Raw genomic sequence first — 16368 nt, forward strand, 5'->3', positions numbered from 1 at the left:
ATGTTTTAGTTTCGGAGATATGCGTTAGTTTCGGAGATACAGGGTATAGAAATTTCATTTTTATTTCGATTTTTTCCAAATAATTTAAGAAGTAACGTCAATATTGGGATGAAAATTGGTGTCTGGGAGTTTTTGGACATGAGAAATTTGATTTTCATGTCAATATGACTCCTACTTGTAGAGGGCGCCACCTACATATGCTTTAACTGGTTTGAAGAGTAATAACTTTTCATCCATACCTGTATAAAACTACTGAGTAAAAAAATATACATTTACAACTTTTTTTACATAAAAAAGGTCTCTTGATAAAAATCGCTACGAGTAATGGTTCTCAAGATATTTGAAATTGAAATTATCAATACCTGTCATCATTGACAAATTAAACATGTTGACCAAATAGTTATTAGACCGAAATCTTAAATTTGAAGTCTTTTTGTGCCAAAAGTTCAACAGAAACTGTTTGCGATTAATTTAAAAAAATAAAAATTTATTATTTCAGTCAAATAACTCTACTCGACGTGTGCTTATTTTTTGTCAATAATGACGTGTATTGACTATTTCCATTTTAAATATCTTGAGAACGGTTGCTCGTAGCTATTTTTATCAAGAGACATTTTTTACGTAAAAAGTCATGGAAATGTATATTTTTTTAGTTAGTAGTTTTATACAGGTACCGTCGAAAAGTTATTACTCTTCAAAACAGTCAAAACACAGTTCTACACCCTGTATCTCCGAAACTAAGCATTTTAGGACATACATTTATATGAACTATTTTACTTATTTTTATCTGCAGAATATGCTGCCGAAGTTTTCGGAGTACAGTTCGGACCACCCTTTATATGTAACCACATTTCAAATGCTTCCAGACGGTTGATTGTGGCGGCTTCGAGTGTCCAGATTTCAGCTCCGTATAACACAAAACAGATCTCATCTTCTGGAATATTGTACGGGCCGATTCAATCCTGAGCATATCTCTCTCTATCGTATGGCTAAACATCACTACAAAATATGGAATCACAATCACTACAAGTAAAGAGCAGGAAATAAGTATGTGTGCAAACAATAATAATGTCTGACAGAGTCTAAAATGTACAAACAAATATACATATAATAGGTATTACAAACAAACATCTAAATTACGGATGTATTCGACTGCACTGTCTGTAGCTTCCAGGAAATCATCAAAGGGACCGGAATAGGATCTTAATGGGCATGTTTCTACTATGTGCCGGATAGTTTGTCTGCCGGTGTTGCAGTCGCATTCTGGGGAAGCTAACTTTCCCCATTTAAACATAGAATCGGCACACCTCCCATGATTTGTCCTTATCCGGTTCAACGCAGACCATGTTTTACGTGGCATGTCAAAGCCTGGTGGATTCTGAGTTATAGCCGGCGTATTCCCGGCATGGTCTGGTAACTCTGATTCCCATTCCCTAATCCATGACTCCGTTAATTTAAAACCGTCCCGGTGTAAGCTGCTTGCGGTTGTTAATGTTGGACGCCTTGAACGAAGCCTGTTCCTATCCAGGTCATGGACATCCAAATGTATCGGCAGTTGCGGCATGTTAGTAATTTTAGTGTATTCTCTAAAAAGTGCATACTGCCTGCGTATATGTGGTGGAGGAATATTACTTAGAATAGGAAGCCATTGGTTGGGAGTTGATTTTATTGTTCCTGATTAATACGCAGAGACGCGCCAAGTGTTTTCGGCGCCGTCGTGCGAAATAAGGGTAGGCGCCTTTCTCCAATATTATAATATTAAGACAAAATTTCCAAGGATCAGCGGCGCGGCGCTCGACATTGGTGGATAATATATTTTCACCACTGGCGTTCATAGATAAAAGTATTACTTAAATTTTATGTTAATTTGTTGATAAATTCCAAAAAATGGTTTTATTATTTTTTAAAGTCAGGTGACCGCAGGCGCCTTTAGGGCTTTGGCGCCGTCTTGCGCCGCACGACCTTGCCCATATGGACGGCGCGTCCCTGATAATACGCATTGTGTTGTTCAATTGGACGTCCACCTTTCCTGTGTGAGAACTATTGAGCCACACCGGGGCACAATGCTCAGCAGTAGAGTAAACCAAATCCAGCGCAGAGGAGCGCAAGGTACTCGCGGATGACCCCCACGTGGTGCTGCATAATTTACGGAGGATATTACTCTCAAAATTTCATTCGAATCACTAAGAGTACTTAAGAAAATTATAATAAATCAAAAGAATATTAAGACTATAGAATGTAGAATGTTTAGGAGGGGAGTTAGTCACCGCGACCTTAAATATCTCTATTGTGTGTTCCCCTTTCTTGAGTTATAACGAGTTATAACTCATCATACAGTCTCAAGGCTTTAACAAAAGCCAGTATCTGAGACGGCTCCACAGAGTGCAGCTCTCCATCCTTGACATCAGCCGTACCAAAGTTCATGGCACGGATGGTCGTCGTCTCGGCGCACTCAGTGATGAGGTGTTCTGGTGTTTCCCCACAGAATCTGCATTCGCCGTTGTTTCTCAGCTTCAGCCTACTGAGGTGTTCGTTGAGGAGACAGTGTCCTGTTAGAAACCCCGTGACAATCCGAAGATTGTTTTTACTTAAATCAAGGAAAACCTTGGATTTTTCTCGGTCGTAGGTTCTGAGCAACTTTTTCGAGTGTCTTAGACCGTTGGAGGACACCCATCCCAAGTTGCGGTTGGAGTCTTCCAGATTCTTCAGTTCCGCTTTCAGTTGGTCTCCGTTTGGAAAACAGAACGGTTCTGGTCCAGTTAGTGTAGTCTTCGCTCCTTTACTAGCGAGATCATTTTCTTTTTCATTGTCTTCTATCCCTTGGTGAGCAGGCACCCAGAGTAGGAGGACTTTATTTTCTTTGCCCAAATCGTTGAGGTTCTCTAGGCATTCTTTGACCAACTTCGAATTGATGGTTACTGAGTTGATCGCGTTTAGTGCTGCATGACTATCGGATAGGATGGCAATTTCCTGTTTTCGATAGTTCCTATCTAAGATAAATTGTACGCATCTTTCGATAGCGCAAATTTCAGCCTGAAGGATACTGGGGTAGGTGCCCATTGGTTCGGAGTATTCAGTTTTCGGCCCAAATACTCCTATCCCTGTCCCTGCTTTGGTTTTGGAGGCATCAGTATACCACGTAATGGTATGGTCTTTTATATGCTGAGTAAGCGTTTCTTTCTTCCAATCCTTTTTATTACTCAATACTACAGTGAGGTGTTTCTCAAAGTTGTAAATTATTGGTATGTCATCCACTGGGAGTTGGAGAAGTGGAATTTTCTTTATGAGGGTGTTCCAAGCCCCTGACCTGAAAATTCTCCCAGTACTGTTTCCGTCAGTAACCATTCTAATCATTGTCGCATTGGCATAACTACCGACGACAATGTGCAGTGGTGTTAGGTCTAGAATGACCTCCATTGCTGCTGTTGGACATGTTCTCATGGCACCTGTGATACAGATACATGCCAGTCTCTGTACTTTGCACAGGTTTTGCCTTGCTGTACGTTGCTCTAGTTTTGTATACCAAGCAACTGCTCCATATGTAATAATGGGTCTTACTATCATGGTATACATCCAGCGCAAAATTTTAGGGGCGCAGCCCTATTTCCCTATAGGCACCTATTATTAAGACTATAACACCCTGTAGCTACGAAACAAAGCAGAATCGGAGCTATGTTGATATGAAAAATAAATCTTATTTTTACGTAAGGAATCTCCCCACGAGAGATGGCACATGTCTTTTGAAACAACCTGTATAACCACGTCAAAAATATATTCTAATCTAACATTGGTTACTTTTTTCTTGTGTATCTTTTCTGCTAAAACCAATTACGGTAACATAATATTTTGTCGGCAATTTATTATTAGCTGGCTCTATCGCATAAATTCTATTCTCGGTTGCCCTTTCTACCGCCGCGTAACCTTTCTCGGCGCATTCCTGGATTGTGCATTTCACCTTGTAGAACACACTTCCTAACAAACAGCAAGCACAATGGGATACACATTGCGGCCACACACTGCAGCTCGTAAACCATTAGGCTTCATTTGCATGACTGTCGAGTAGAAGCTATAAATTAAAAAAGTAACGTTTATTTACATCCGCAATACGAACACCCAGTTGTCTACAATATTTATAAAATACCTACCTATAGAGACAGAATATTTTTTTTTTAAATGAGAAATCTTATTAACCACAAGATACCATCAAAACGGTACCGGTGTTAAAAAAGGTAAAAGGTAAGAGGGGATACCCATAAACTTAAAAAAGCGGGGTAAATTTTTTCATAAACTTATAAAGTTTTTTTTGTCACCAAAAAATGTTGTCACGCAATGATCTGGTGTTTTCCCATTTTCTCCTTAGAATCTGCATTTGCCGTTATTTCTTATACCGCACAGTGGGGTATTTGACACCGATAGTTGATCGAAATTTTTTTATGTAGCCTTTATATAAATTATTGCTATTTTCAATTAAAGAGGAAATAATATGAACTAAATAAAGGATAATTCGTCGATTCTAAAAAAAGAAAGAAAAATCACCTGGTTCCAGGGTGTTCCACTCATCGGCAGCTGTCACTAATGCTAGTAGTAATATCGCAATTAATACTACTAAAGACGACTGGTCCGTGAGCAATACCCATACCACTAAAGTCACTACTAATGCCAAATTGTGCTATAGTGCTAATGGCACTAATGCGATCGCCTTGTACACAACAATGTCGCGGTTTACACTAGGTGCATATTACGAAAGGCGTGAGAGATGTGGGCCAGTATCGCATTAGTAAATTCACTAGATGTGCAACGACTTAGAGAAACCAAATAAAGTTTTCTCATTTTATCAGCAAAGGCACAAAAAGTCATTAAACAAAATAAAAAAAAAAAAAAATTGTAAAATTTGTTTAAAAAAAAAAAAAGAAATATGAAAAATAAAAAAACAAAAAAAAGGGAACCCCCCCCCCCCCAAAAAATAATTTGGTTAACCAAGTAAAACTGTATATGGACAATATGCTGAATTTTTCGAAATGCGCAACTAATCTCTAAGTATAATAAAAGGTCACAAATTTAATCAATTTCTGAGAAGCGCCTAATTTTAGTTGCAAAAAAATCGTTTGTATAGAGAATATCAAAATAAATAATAAATTTTCGTAGAAAACAATACCTGCAGCTTGCTGAGCCATTTCCAATCAAAACAATAATAAAAAAAAAAAAAAAAAAAAAAAAAAAAAAAAAAAAAAAAAAAAAAAAAAAATTTTTAAACATAAAATTTTAGCCATTACCTCTTATTTCATGAGAAGTAAACACTTTTACGTTCGTTGAACACAAATGAATGCAGTAAACGACAACCCATGAGCAACGCCATTTCTATGAAGACATGATAGTACTCACTCATGATATCTTTTTGGAAAGTCGTTAAACCACAGTTTGCTTTTTCGAATTTCGATCACCTTTTTCATGCTAATACCCCACCGTGTGCCGGGTCCCGACCAAGCAGATAAAACAACGACAGGACATTCATGTTTTACGACAAAATTACGACAAATCCTATCCATTTCTGCGACATTTTTGTCTCATTTTTGTTTTGTTTTAAAATTCGGAGACTTTTCAATATTCCGTCTCGAGTCGGTAAAGATCAAAGTGTCTATGTTTTGTTCGTATATTTTACAAGTTGTCGGCGCAGTGTGGATGGCTTGTGCTGCCAACAGTAGGAGACCAGTGAAATCACACATAGTTAATAAAACTCATTCGCAACAACTAAACTATTGACTTTGTTGTACTTTTGTCCTTGCGGTAGGGATAATTTGTCTCAAATTCCCCATTTTTTGTCGCAAGTTTGTCTTTTTTTTGTCTCAAAATCGTGTTTACTTTTTGTCGCCTTGGTCTGAACCCGACATTAGCTTCAACCTGCTGAGGTGTTCATTGAGGACACAGTGTCCGAAGATAGTTCTTACCTTCTCTCGGTAGTAAGACCTGAGAAATTTCTTCGAGCGTCTTAGAGCGTTAGAGTTGAAGTCTTCCAAGTTCTTGAGTTCCGCTTTAAGTTGGTTTCCACTTGGAAAGCAGAACGGTTCTTGTCGACTTCTGGTCCAGTAAGTGGAGTGTTCGCTCCGTTTCTAATTACATACAGTTCATACCAAATAAAATTTAACCACGTGATTAAGCTTGGCCGACACAGCGTTGCCCACTTTTATATATTTTCTTTTAATCAAAATATTTTAGGAAACAAATAAATTATTTATAAAAAATATGTAAAACAGTTGTTATTTAGGTACATCAACAAAACTCACCTTCTTAACAGCACTTAAGGGACATAAAGGCCATTACTACCGCTTTCCCGTTCAATATATTCTAATAAAGTTGCCATGAGTTTTTTCACGGCTGCAAAACTATCTTGTACACTTCGCACCTTAATAGTGGTTCTAAAAAGCACAATCTTCCACTGCAAGATCTGGTAGTAAACATTTTCAAGCTTAAAGTATCACGCCATTATTTATTTAAACCTCGTAATAAAAAACTCGTAATACAAAACCAAAGTGTCAAAACGAATGACAATTATATTATTAAACTTGACATTTTTTACAGCAGAGCTACCACCTGCTGAAGCCCCAGCGCGAAATTTAAATTCCAGTTAGTCAGCACGGCACCGAATATGTCCATGGTTGGCAACCAGGGGCGCAACTAGACATATACTTTTAGGGGGCCTTAATTCTTTTGGGGGGGCTTAGGTCATTATAAGATAATATTGATGTGAGGTTAAGACCAATTTTATGAGACACGCGGGTTATCTGGGGGGGCTAAGCCCCCCCCTGGCCCCCCCTAGTTGCGCCTCTGTTGGCAACAATGAACTTAAAAATCGCGCCCTCGATTACGTAACTAAAAGTTTATGTAATATGAAATATAGATTGTTTGCTTTTATCCCTTGGTATGCTGGATCCAGAGTAGGAGTTTATTTTCTTTGCCTAATTTGTTCAGCTTTTCTAAGCATTCTTTGACAAGCTTTGAATTGATGGTTTCTGAATTTGATTTAAAGCTGCTTGACTATCAGATAAGATTGCTATTTCTTGGGGGCATAATTATAGATGTTATATATTTTTACAGCTACTTAAACTTGGTTGGATTTTGCTGCTTTTTGTGCCCGTGCTTTTTTTTATAAAAGTTCCTTAATCGACTACAGAGTTTCTGCCAATGTTGAAGGAACCGGAATAATAGCGTAATTTAACTTTGACATTTTTAGGGAGAGTTAGAATTGTTGTTATCTACAAACAGAATTATGTAAGTATTGTCAAAGTTTACGGAATCCTTTGGTATTGTATTGTGCTCTGATTTGGTACCTCAACAATCCTACATTTTAAAGCAAAATCTATTACCTATAAACTGATTTGAACTTTTGCAATTAACTGCTCATCTACAGCAACCTTTATTCGTTGCAACACTGCGATTAAAAATTACCCCATATTTTTGTGGTGCAATTTAACTCTAAATAATATTTTTTAAGGGATTTCTTGAAAAGGGGTACTATCTCCTTTGCGTATCATACGGCACGACATATCTATCCATCATCGATCAAGCAGCCGAGCCGGTGCCGCCGTCGCCGCCTCGGCTCTGCTAGGCGGAAGCAGCGCTAACGACGGGCGACGTGCGACGCCATTACGCAACAGCGCCGCGCCACGACCTTGGTCAAGTTATAACGGAACTCGCGGCGGCAGTCAAGGTCGCCGCTGTGCTGCCAATCAGCACCGCACTCTCTATAGGGACGACAGTCAATTGGACTAGGCAACGGGGAACGAACTCGGTATTCATTTAGCAACGTGGAAGAGGTCGAAGTTACGAGTCTATTACGCTGTACTGTTCGGATAAAGCGGGTGCGTGGCCGAAGGAAATATATTTTATATTTCAGAAATACAAATTTGGTGCCCAACGTGGGGCGTTGTTAGAATGAAAATTAAGTATAGCGTTTTTTAAACCACTACCACTGCGAACGGCAGCTTTTCATCGGAGAGCAGTCGTGGATACTGTATTTCACTGGAGAAAAACTAATTAACAATAAAAAAAAATCAAAGATATAAATATTGGACGCCAGGCATGAACAGAGAAAAAAAACACAGTTGTGTATTACTTCAAATTAATGACTATATTATTTATTCACGATGGATTCTGATGGTAAATAACATTGTAGAATTCTAGTAATTATAGTGGTTGTATGTCGAAGAAAGTTGTGGTAAAAATACTACTAAATATGTTCAATCAAAAAGACTAGGGAAAAATACAATATAGATAAGGCTATAGAAAATATATAAAAGTTAGCATTACTTTAATTAATTTGTTATATTTTATACGATATTAAATCTGAGATGTTGCAAATCGTAGATTCTAGAATCTGTTCGGTTATTCATCTGTCAACATGACGCTATTTATATATAGAAAGTAATACTATTACAAGATGCAATGTTCGCAAGGAAACTAAGATCTAACTCATATTTTAAATACTAATCTGACATAAAAAGATTAACCACTAGACGTAAAGTCTGTACGATATTATTTAAGACTGAAAATGTAAAACATAAAAACCAGAACTTAAATCTAAACTTAGCTACTTGTTCTTGAGGCAATCCTGCTTCAAACAGTACAGCGTGAAAGTACAGCATTGGGACTTGTATCTCTGCACTCCCTCTCGGCTTCACTGTTGGCCAGTTCAATGAAAGGGATTAGAACGAGGACACCAAGAACCAATATAACCGGAACTACTGACTAGGATAGGACACTCGTCCATGGGGCATCCGTACATGGGAATCACTACCCGTACATAGGAACTACGCCCCTACATAGAACATCCGTCCATAGAAAAACTACATATACATTGGACACCTGTCCATAGGATAATATCCGTACCTTGGAACACTACCCGTACGTTGGACCCTAAAAACACGAAACTCTCGTTTAAAACCAAACAAGGTCTAATAAACAAAATAAAACTACCTCGAATTACTTCCGAGGGCTCAATAATAAACAAAGGCAATTGTCCTTTCTTCCAATCAACATTCTAGAGGACAAAAGCAAAAGAACACCGACGTATCAGCAAAACACAAATACGAGTAAACTTGGGCCAATCCAAAAATCCACCCTAAAATACTCAGTAATAATAACGAATCTAAAAAGGACAATATCTCATCTTTACCTGCTGCTTTAAAATAGCAGCTGATTCAGATTATGCTGCAAGATTTAAATAATTACCATTTCTAAAAGCCGGGTTGCTGATGCGACAGAGCGGCAAAAGCAAAAGTGAGGATATATTGCCGAGAGCGAAACCTTGAAGCGATGTTGACAGCCCTCCACAGAAGCAGTGAAACGATAACAGGGTTGTCGACTAGAGAACGTAAAAATTACGCCAAGCGTGTCAAATAAATTATCAGGCCTGAGCGATACGGAATCCGATGATACGCCAGACATCATATATCATATATAAAAGACATGTAACGAACTAAAAACGTTACAAATCGAAATAGGAGACAACAAAATTGTCACTGAGGTGTATCTTCTTGTTGGACAGTCCTTATCTAGTTTCATTACTTAGTGGCGGAATTTACTATTGTCCGTAGCATTCTATTCTAAACACTCTTTAAATAATAGACCTGTGGTGGCGTGCGTCATCAAGGGATAGATTTTATAAATAGATCCAAAGTTTTTACTGCTTCATTATTTGATTCCAAGAATCCTGAAACCAGAACTTCCGATATGCAGTAATTTTTATATTCCATGAAATCTTTTTCTGAAAAAAGTATAGTATTTTTCTCATGATAATTTTATTGCACCGTTCTATTTGTTGCCAGTTGTATTTGTGGAAATAATTTAGTAGTTTGTCACAGATATACAGTACAAATATGTAAGAGTACACACATAAGTAATTTTTATTAATATGTATAGATGATACAAATATTTATTTTGGTTTTAAAATTTTGGAAAATTTATATTAAATAAATAATGCTTCCAAGTATGCAAATTAAAAAATAAATATTTTCCACATTAATCATTTCACCTCAGATATTTACATAATATAATGACTCGTTGGTATATGTGTTAACTCTAAAATACATAGAATATTACCAATATTACCTTATGAAATGACATGGGACATGAATAATCGAAGCCTCTTATCAGATATAAAGATGACTTAATTTTTAAATTTTTATTTTACGTAGGCAAAAATTGGCAAAATAATAAAATAAAAATAGCATAAGTAATTAATTAAGTTATCCATATAAAGTTCATACCAAAAAAACTTGTAGTCACGTGATTGAGCTTCACCGGCACAGCGTTGCCCACTTTTACATATTTTCTTCTAATCAAAATATTTTAGGAAACAAAAATAAATTAATTATAAATACATAAACGATTATTATTTACATCAAAAAAAGCACCTTCTTAACAGCACTTAAAGGACATAAAGGACTATTACTACCGCTTTCCCGTTCAAAATATTCTAATAAAGTTGCGATGAGTTTTTTACGGCTATTAAGCTATCTTGTACACTTTGCACTAAAAAAGGTTCTAAAAAGAACAATGTTCGACTTCAACGCACAAGTCACAGAACAGCTATCTAGCAACTACCGCACCTGATCGTTCAACCTTGTGGCAAGTGAAAAAATGCGTAAACATCTAGAAATAATAAGAAAAAACTCAAATTGGTCGAGGGAATTTATCCTTATCATTTACTCTGATAAATGTTTAAATAAACTTTTCAAATTTCAATCCTTCATATTTTCTCAATGACTCGACCGATTTTCAAAAACGAAGCAGGGAAATATAGAGAATAGAAAGCTCTTTTCATTGCGGCGCCACTTGACCCCCCTTCCCATTTGAAAAAAGTTGGGGGAAGACACCCCCCGCTCAGAGGGTTGAAGATTTTGCAATCATTTTTGGGGCAAAAGTCCCCCTCACAAACAAAATTGACGTGTTTTTGGATTTTTTGAAAGAAAGAATACCCTGGCCGTTATGCCTTGCGGAACGTTTTCGATGGGCCACCCTGTATATGAAATGCTATTGTTTATCTGTGTGTCGTCTCTAAATTAATTTTTACTAAAAGATAGCTAATTGGCTCTTGTAAAAACCATCGTCGCCGGATTTTTTGTTTTTAATTTAATTAAAAAAAATAAGTATTTTTTTTCTGGTGTCGATGTCGTGGAGGATACGCCAGGCTTCAACTAGTAATAATATAAAAAATTATCACTTTATTTGGACTAAAAATCGAAAATAAAAGTAATCCAATTCGTCAATGCCTTCTGTTCGACCTTAAACCAACTAGAATAAAAGTAAAATGAATACCTTCGACAAATTTATAAAAAACACGGAAATCCTAAAATGAATAATTTCTGGCTATTTACTTATTTCGGTTTCAAAGACGGTAGGTGGGTACTGCGAGAAAAAATCAAGGTTGTGTACCCGAATTTTAGTTAAATAATTCTGTTTGTATACAGTCGCGTGACCTTTCCTATAGTTTCTAGGTTTACAGATAAACTGTAATCAAGCAAGCTTCTTTAAGGTTAAGGACGAGCTTGTATCTTTGAAAATCTCTCAATCTCTCTATCTTTGTGCACTCCCCCGGAAGATCACAACAATGGTATAAAAATCGGAGAAGAACTATTGGAATATGTAGCGGAATTCAATTACCTCGGCAGTTATAGTCAGTATCGGAAAATGCCAATATCGACTCTGAAACTCAGCACAGGATTAGCAGCGCCTCAAGAGCAATCTGGAAATTAAAAGACAGGGTTTTCTACAGTCATGACTTGAGCACAAAAACGAAACTTGCAGTGCCAGTGTACCGAGCAATAATAATTCAAACCATGTTATATGGAAGCGAAACCTGGGTGCCGTACCACCGACACAATGAACGCATTAAACAAGTTGCAACAGAGACATCTTAGACAACTCTTAAGAATAAAATGGTTCCATCATGTCTCAAACGTATCGGTCCTTAAAAAAGCTAACTGCGAGAGTATTGAAGTCATGATTACAAAGTCCCGCTTAAGATGGGCTGGTCACGTATGCAGAATGCAAGAAAACCGCATACCAAAATCTCTGCTTTACGGTGAGCTTGTAGACGGTAAGAGGAGGTCGGGTTGACAACTCAAAAGGTACAAGGATATTTTCCACAAAAACTTAAAGGGAATTAACAAGCAGAATGAGTGGAAAGAAGCAGCTCACAATAGAACGGAATGGAGAAGAATTGTAAAGTCGCAGTTAACAGCGACAACCAAAAAGTACAGAGGCAACAAAGCAATGAGATTTTTGAATGTCTGGAGTGCGGTAGACAGATAACATCACGTTACGGGCTTTTCAGTCACAGAAAAGCTCATGAAAAAAGACGCCTTGCGTGACCATCTTCTGATGCGTGTCGAATACTCGTCAGCGAGTAATGGCAGTATGTTATCTTTGAAAAATTCGATCTGATTTTCTCTGGTGAGAACAGATCAGGCTTTGTGATGATATCCAAAATTTGACTAATTTTATCGAAATTGATATTATTTTTTTAATTTAATGAGAAAATTGCATAATTTTTAATTTTAACAATTAGGTGCCGTTTTAACATGTAAGTACCGATTCACAAGGAGCAGATCGTCCGTCCGGACCGTCCGCGCTGATTGTCCCTGTTGTGCCCTTTCACACGGAGCGGATAAGCTGTTCGGACAGTCCCTATGAATACGCTGCGCTGTTTCGCAAGCATGCGAGAATTAGCAGTACAAAATACCCAATCAGAACATGAAAATAAACACGATCAGCGCGGACGGACGATCACTCACTAGATATACAGGGTGGTCCGAACTGTATTCGGGAAACTTTGGAAGCATATTTTGCAGATAAAAATAAATAAAAAAAATTCATATAAATGTATATCCTAAAATGCTTAGTTTCGGAGATACAGGGTGTAGAAGATTCATTTTATTTCGATTTTTTCCAAATAATGTCTATCTCTTTTTCCAAGTAATCTCAGTATTTTGATGAAAATTTGAAAATTGGTGTCTGGGAGTTTTTTGACATGAAAAATTTGATTTTGATGTCAATATGACTCCTATTTGTAAGGGGCGCCACCTACATCTGTTTTAACTCTTCTGAAGAGTAATAACTTTTCGTCCGTACCGGTATAAAACTACTGAGTGAAAAAATATACATTTCCGTTACTTTTTACGTAAAAATGTCTCTTGGTAAAAATCACTACGAGCAACCGTTCTCAATATATTTAGAATGGAAAGAGTCAATACATGTCATTATTGACAAAAATAAACACGTTGAGTAGATAGTTACTGACTGAAATAATAAATTCGGGAAATTTTTCAATTGCCCTGTTCATTACCCAGTTAATCATAATTTTTTCTGCGAAAAAATGATGATAAAACAATTTCTGTTGAACACAAAAACATTTCAAATTTATGATTTCAGTCTAATAACTATTTAGTTAATATGTTTAATTTATGTCAATGATGATAAGTATTGATCGCGATATCCAGCGATCTTTACCAAGAGACCTTTTTTACGTAAAAAAACGTCGTAAATGTATATTTTTTTACTCGGTAGTTTTATACAGGTACGGACGAAAAGCTATTACTCTTCAAACCAGTTAACAATATGTAGGTGGCGCCCTCTACAAGTAGTAGTCATACGGACATCAAAATTAAATTTCTCATGGGAAAAAAATCCCAGACGCCAATTTTCATCCAAATATTGACTTTACTTCAGAAACTATTTGGAAAAAATAGAAATAAAATTAAAACTTCTACACCCTGTATCTCCGAAACTAAGCATTTTAGGCATACATTTATAGGAACTTTTTTACTTATTTTTATATGCAGGATATGCTGCCGAAGTTTCCGGAATACAATTTGGACCACCCTGTATATACCACAGGAACTAAGATAACTAAAATTTACCTAAAGTTGAATAGCGTTTATATGAGAATATTTTTAAAAAATATTAATATTCTGTTAATGTAAACCCATACAGTGTCCTGATCCATTAGTTATCAGGCGAACCTTTCTGGTTTAATGACACTGGGTTTACATGCAAATATGATGTCAAGGTGAGGATATAAACCATTATCTACGAAGGAAGTTAATTAATTTATACTGGAATTAAACTATATTACACTCTATTCTTAAAGCTGTAAAAAGTATTCTAAGTTTTATTATTTTAAAATCATAAATATAGGTACTAAATAAGTTATTACCTTAACAAGGTAATTTTCTAAATGTTTTAACTTTGTACTATTTATGACAAAATTAATGTACTATTTTAATATGTTATAGAGTAATATTTAGTTGGTAAAGACTAAAGCGAGAACTAAAGGCTATACAGGGTGAGTCTTAAATAAGTGCAAATATTTTTAGGGTTGGTAAATCTCGATAAAAGAAACATATTTCCTCTTTACCGTTTTTCAAATAAAGTCAAAATAACCGAGTTATTGTACTTTGAAAATTTCCAAAAAAAAAGATTGTTTGCTTAAATTTTGAGAACCACAGGATCTTTTCTGGGTTTTCCTTCTTGTAAATTTAATCTACTCCCTATGTTGCCATATTATCGAGAAATTATGTTTTTTAACTAAAAAAAATCCAAAAATGTTTTCAAAACATTCCAAATTTCAAAGTTTACCGAATACAATTGAATTCGGACCACCCTGTCTATTAATATACCGAATATTTGCGAAACCGTTAAAAATATCGAAATATTTTAAACATAAAAAGTATACATTTTTTATTTCTGCATATAGAGAATAGTACTATACAGGTAGCTGTATTAAAAAAATAGTTAAAAACTTTGATATTTAATTTTGAATACCTATTTATAATACTATAGTAAGTACCTACATACATACATACTGCCATTACTCGCTGACGAGTATTTGACACGCATCAGAAGATGGTCACGCAAGGCGTTTTCTTTCATGAGCTTTTCTGTGTGTATCTGTCTACCGCAGCCTCCTCTTACTGTAAAGCAGAGATTTTGGTATGCGGTTTTCTTGCATTCTGCATACGTAACCAGCCCATCTTAAGCGGGACTTTGTAATCATGACTTCAATACTCTCGCAGTTAGCTTTTTCAAGGACCGATACATTTGAGACATGATGGAACCATTTGATTCTTAAGAGTTGTCTAAGATGTCTCTGTTACAACTTCTTTAATGCGTTCATGTGTCGGCGCTACGGCACCCAGGTTTCGTTTCCATATAACATGGTGGGAATTATTATTGCTCGGTACACTGCAAGTTTCGTTTTTGTGCTCAAATTGTAGAAAATCCTGTCTTTTAATCAGAATGCTCTTGAGGCGCTGCTAATCCTGTGCTGAATTTCAGAGTCGATATTGGCCTTTTCCGAAATCAAACTGCCGAGGTAATTGAATTCCGCCACATATTCCATTAGTTCGTAAGTACCTACAAACCAACTGTGATAAAAATAAACTCTGGTATAAATTGTTGTCCATTATAAAAATAAACCTTTAATACCCACTCAAACGTTTTTGAGGCACCTTGTACAAGTGAACATATCCTAATACAGAGTTTAGTTCTGAAACGAAATCCTGTAAGCTCTTTATTAAAAGAGCTATAGAGGCGGGATGTACTACTCTTGCAGAATCCTGTATACTGTATAGAGTATAGAGTCATATAATACAATAAAAAAAAACAGCGTCAAGGCTGCTGTGAATGACAATCGATTATATTATTTTAGCGAGGTTAAACCCTAGACGTCATTTACTTAGCCCGTACATTTCTTTATTTTTTAATGGTGCTTCTTGCCAATTAAAAAGGTTGTATTTTATTTTTATATTGAGGAAAAATGATTTTTATTATTTATTAAATAGTATAGTTTAAAATTCGAGAAAAAATATTTTTTGGAAATAGGTTTGTGTGTCTGGAAACGTTTTATCTCTTTTCAGTCTTTCTATAATTAGTGTTAATTTTTGACTAGTTTTATGTCAATTTTTAGTAAATGATATCTAGAGATTGACCTGTCCCAGCCTCTCCAAATTTATCAATCATTATCATTCCTCAGCCGTCTTTGAGGTCGGCTTTTTCATTCATACGTTATTACGACTAAATTCAGGAACATTTCGTATTAAAAATCTGTCTAAACTTATCTCAAACCATCTAGAAATATAAAGTAGGGAATATGTAAAATGAATGCAGTTTAATTGAAAGAATTTTCTAGTACGCAATAAAAGGAAAATTTTCTGATAAGAAATGAATTACCTTGAACACAAACATGCCTTTTTATGTAAATTGAATATTTCATAATACGTTATAGCATACAAAGGCAGTAGGGAAGGTAATGGTATTGAAAGCATATACAGTTAAATATAAGTTTATAAAAGGTCATAGCTTGATAAAAAA

This window comes from Sitophilus oryzae, unplaced genomic scaffold (assembly GCF_002938485.1).
Source record: "Sitophilus oryzae breed Bouriz unplaced genomic scaffold, Soryzae_2.0 scaffold_1389_pilon_pilon, whole genome shotgun sequence".
Taxonomy (NCBI): Eukaryota; Metazoa; Arthropoda; class Insecta; order Coleoptera; family Curculionidae; genus Sitophilus; species Sitophilus oryzae.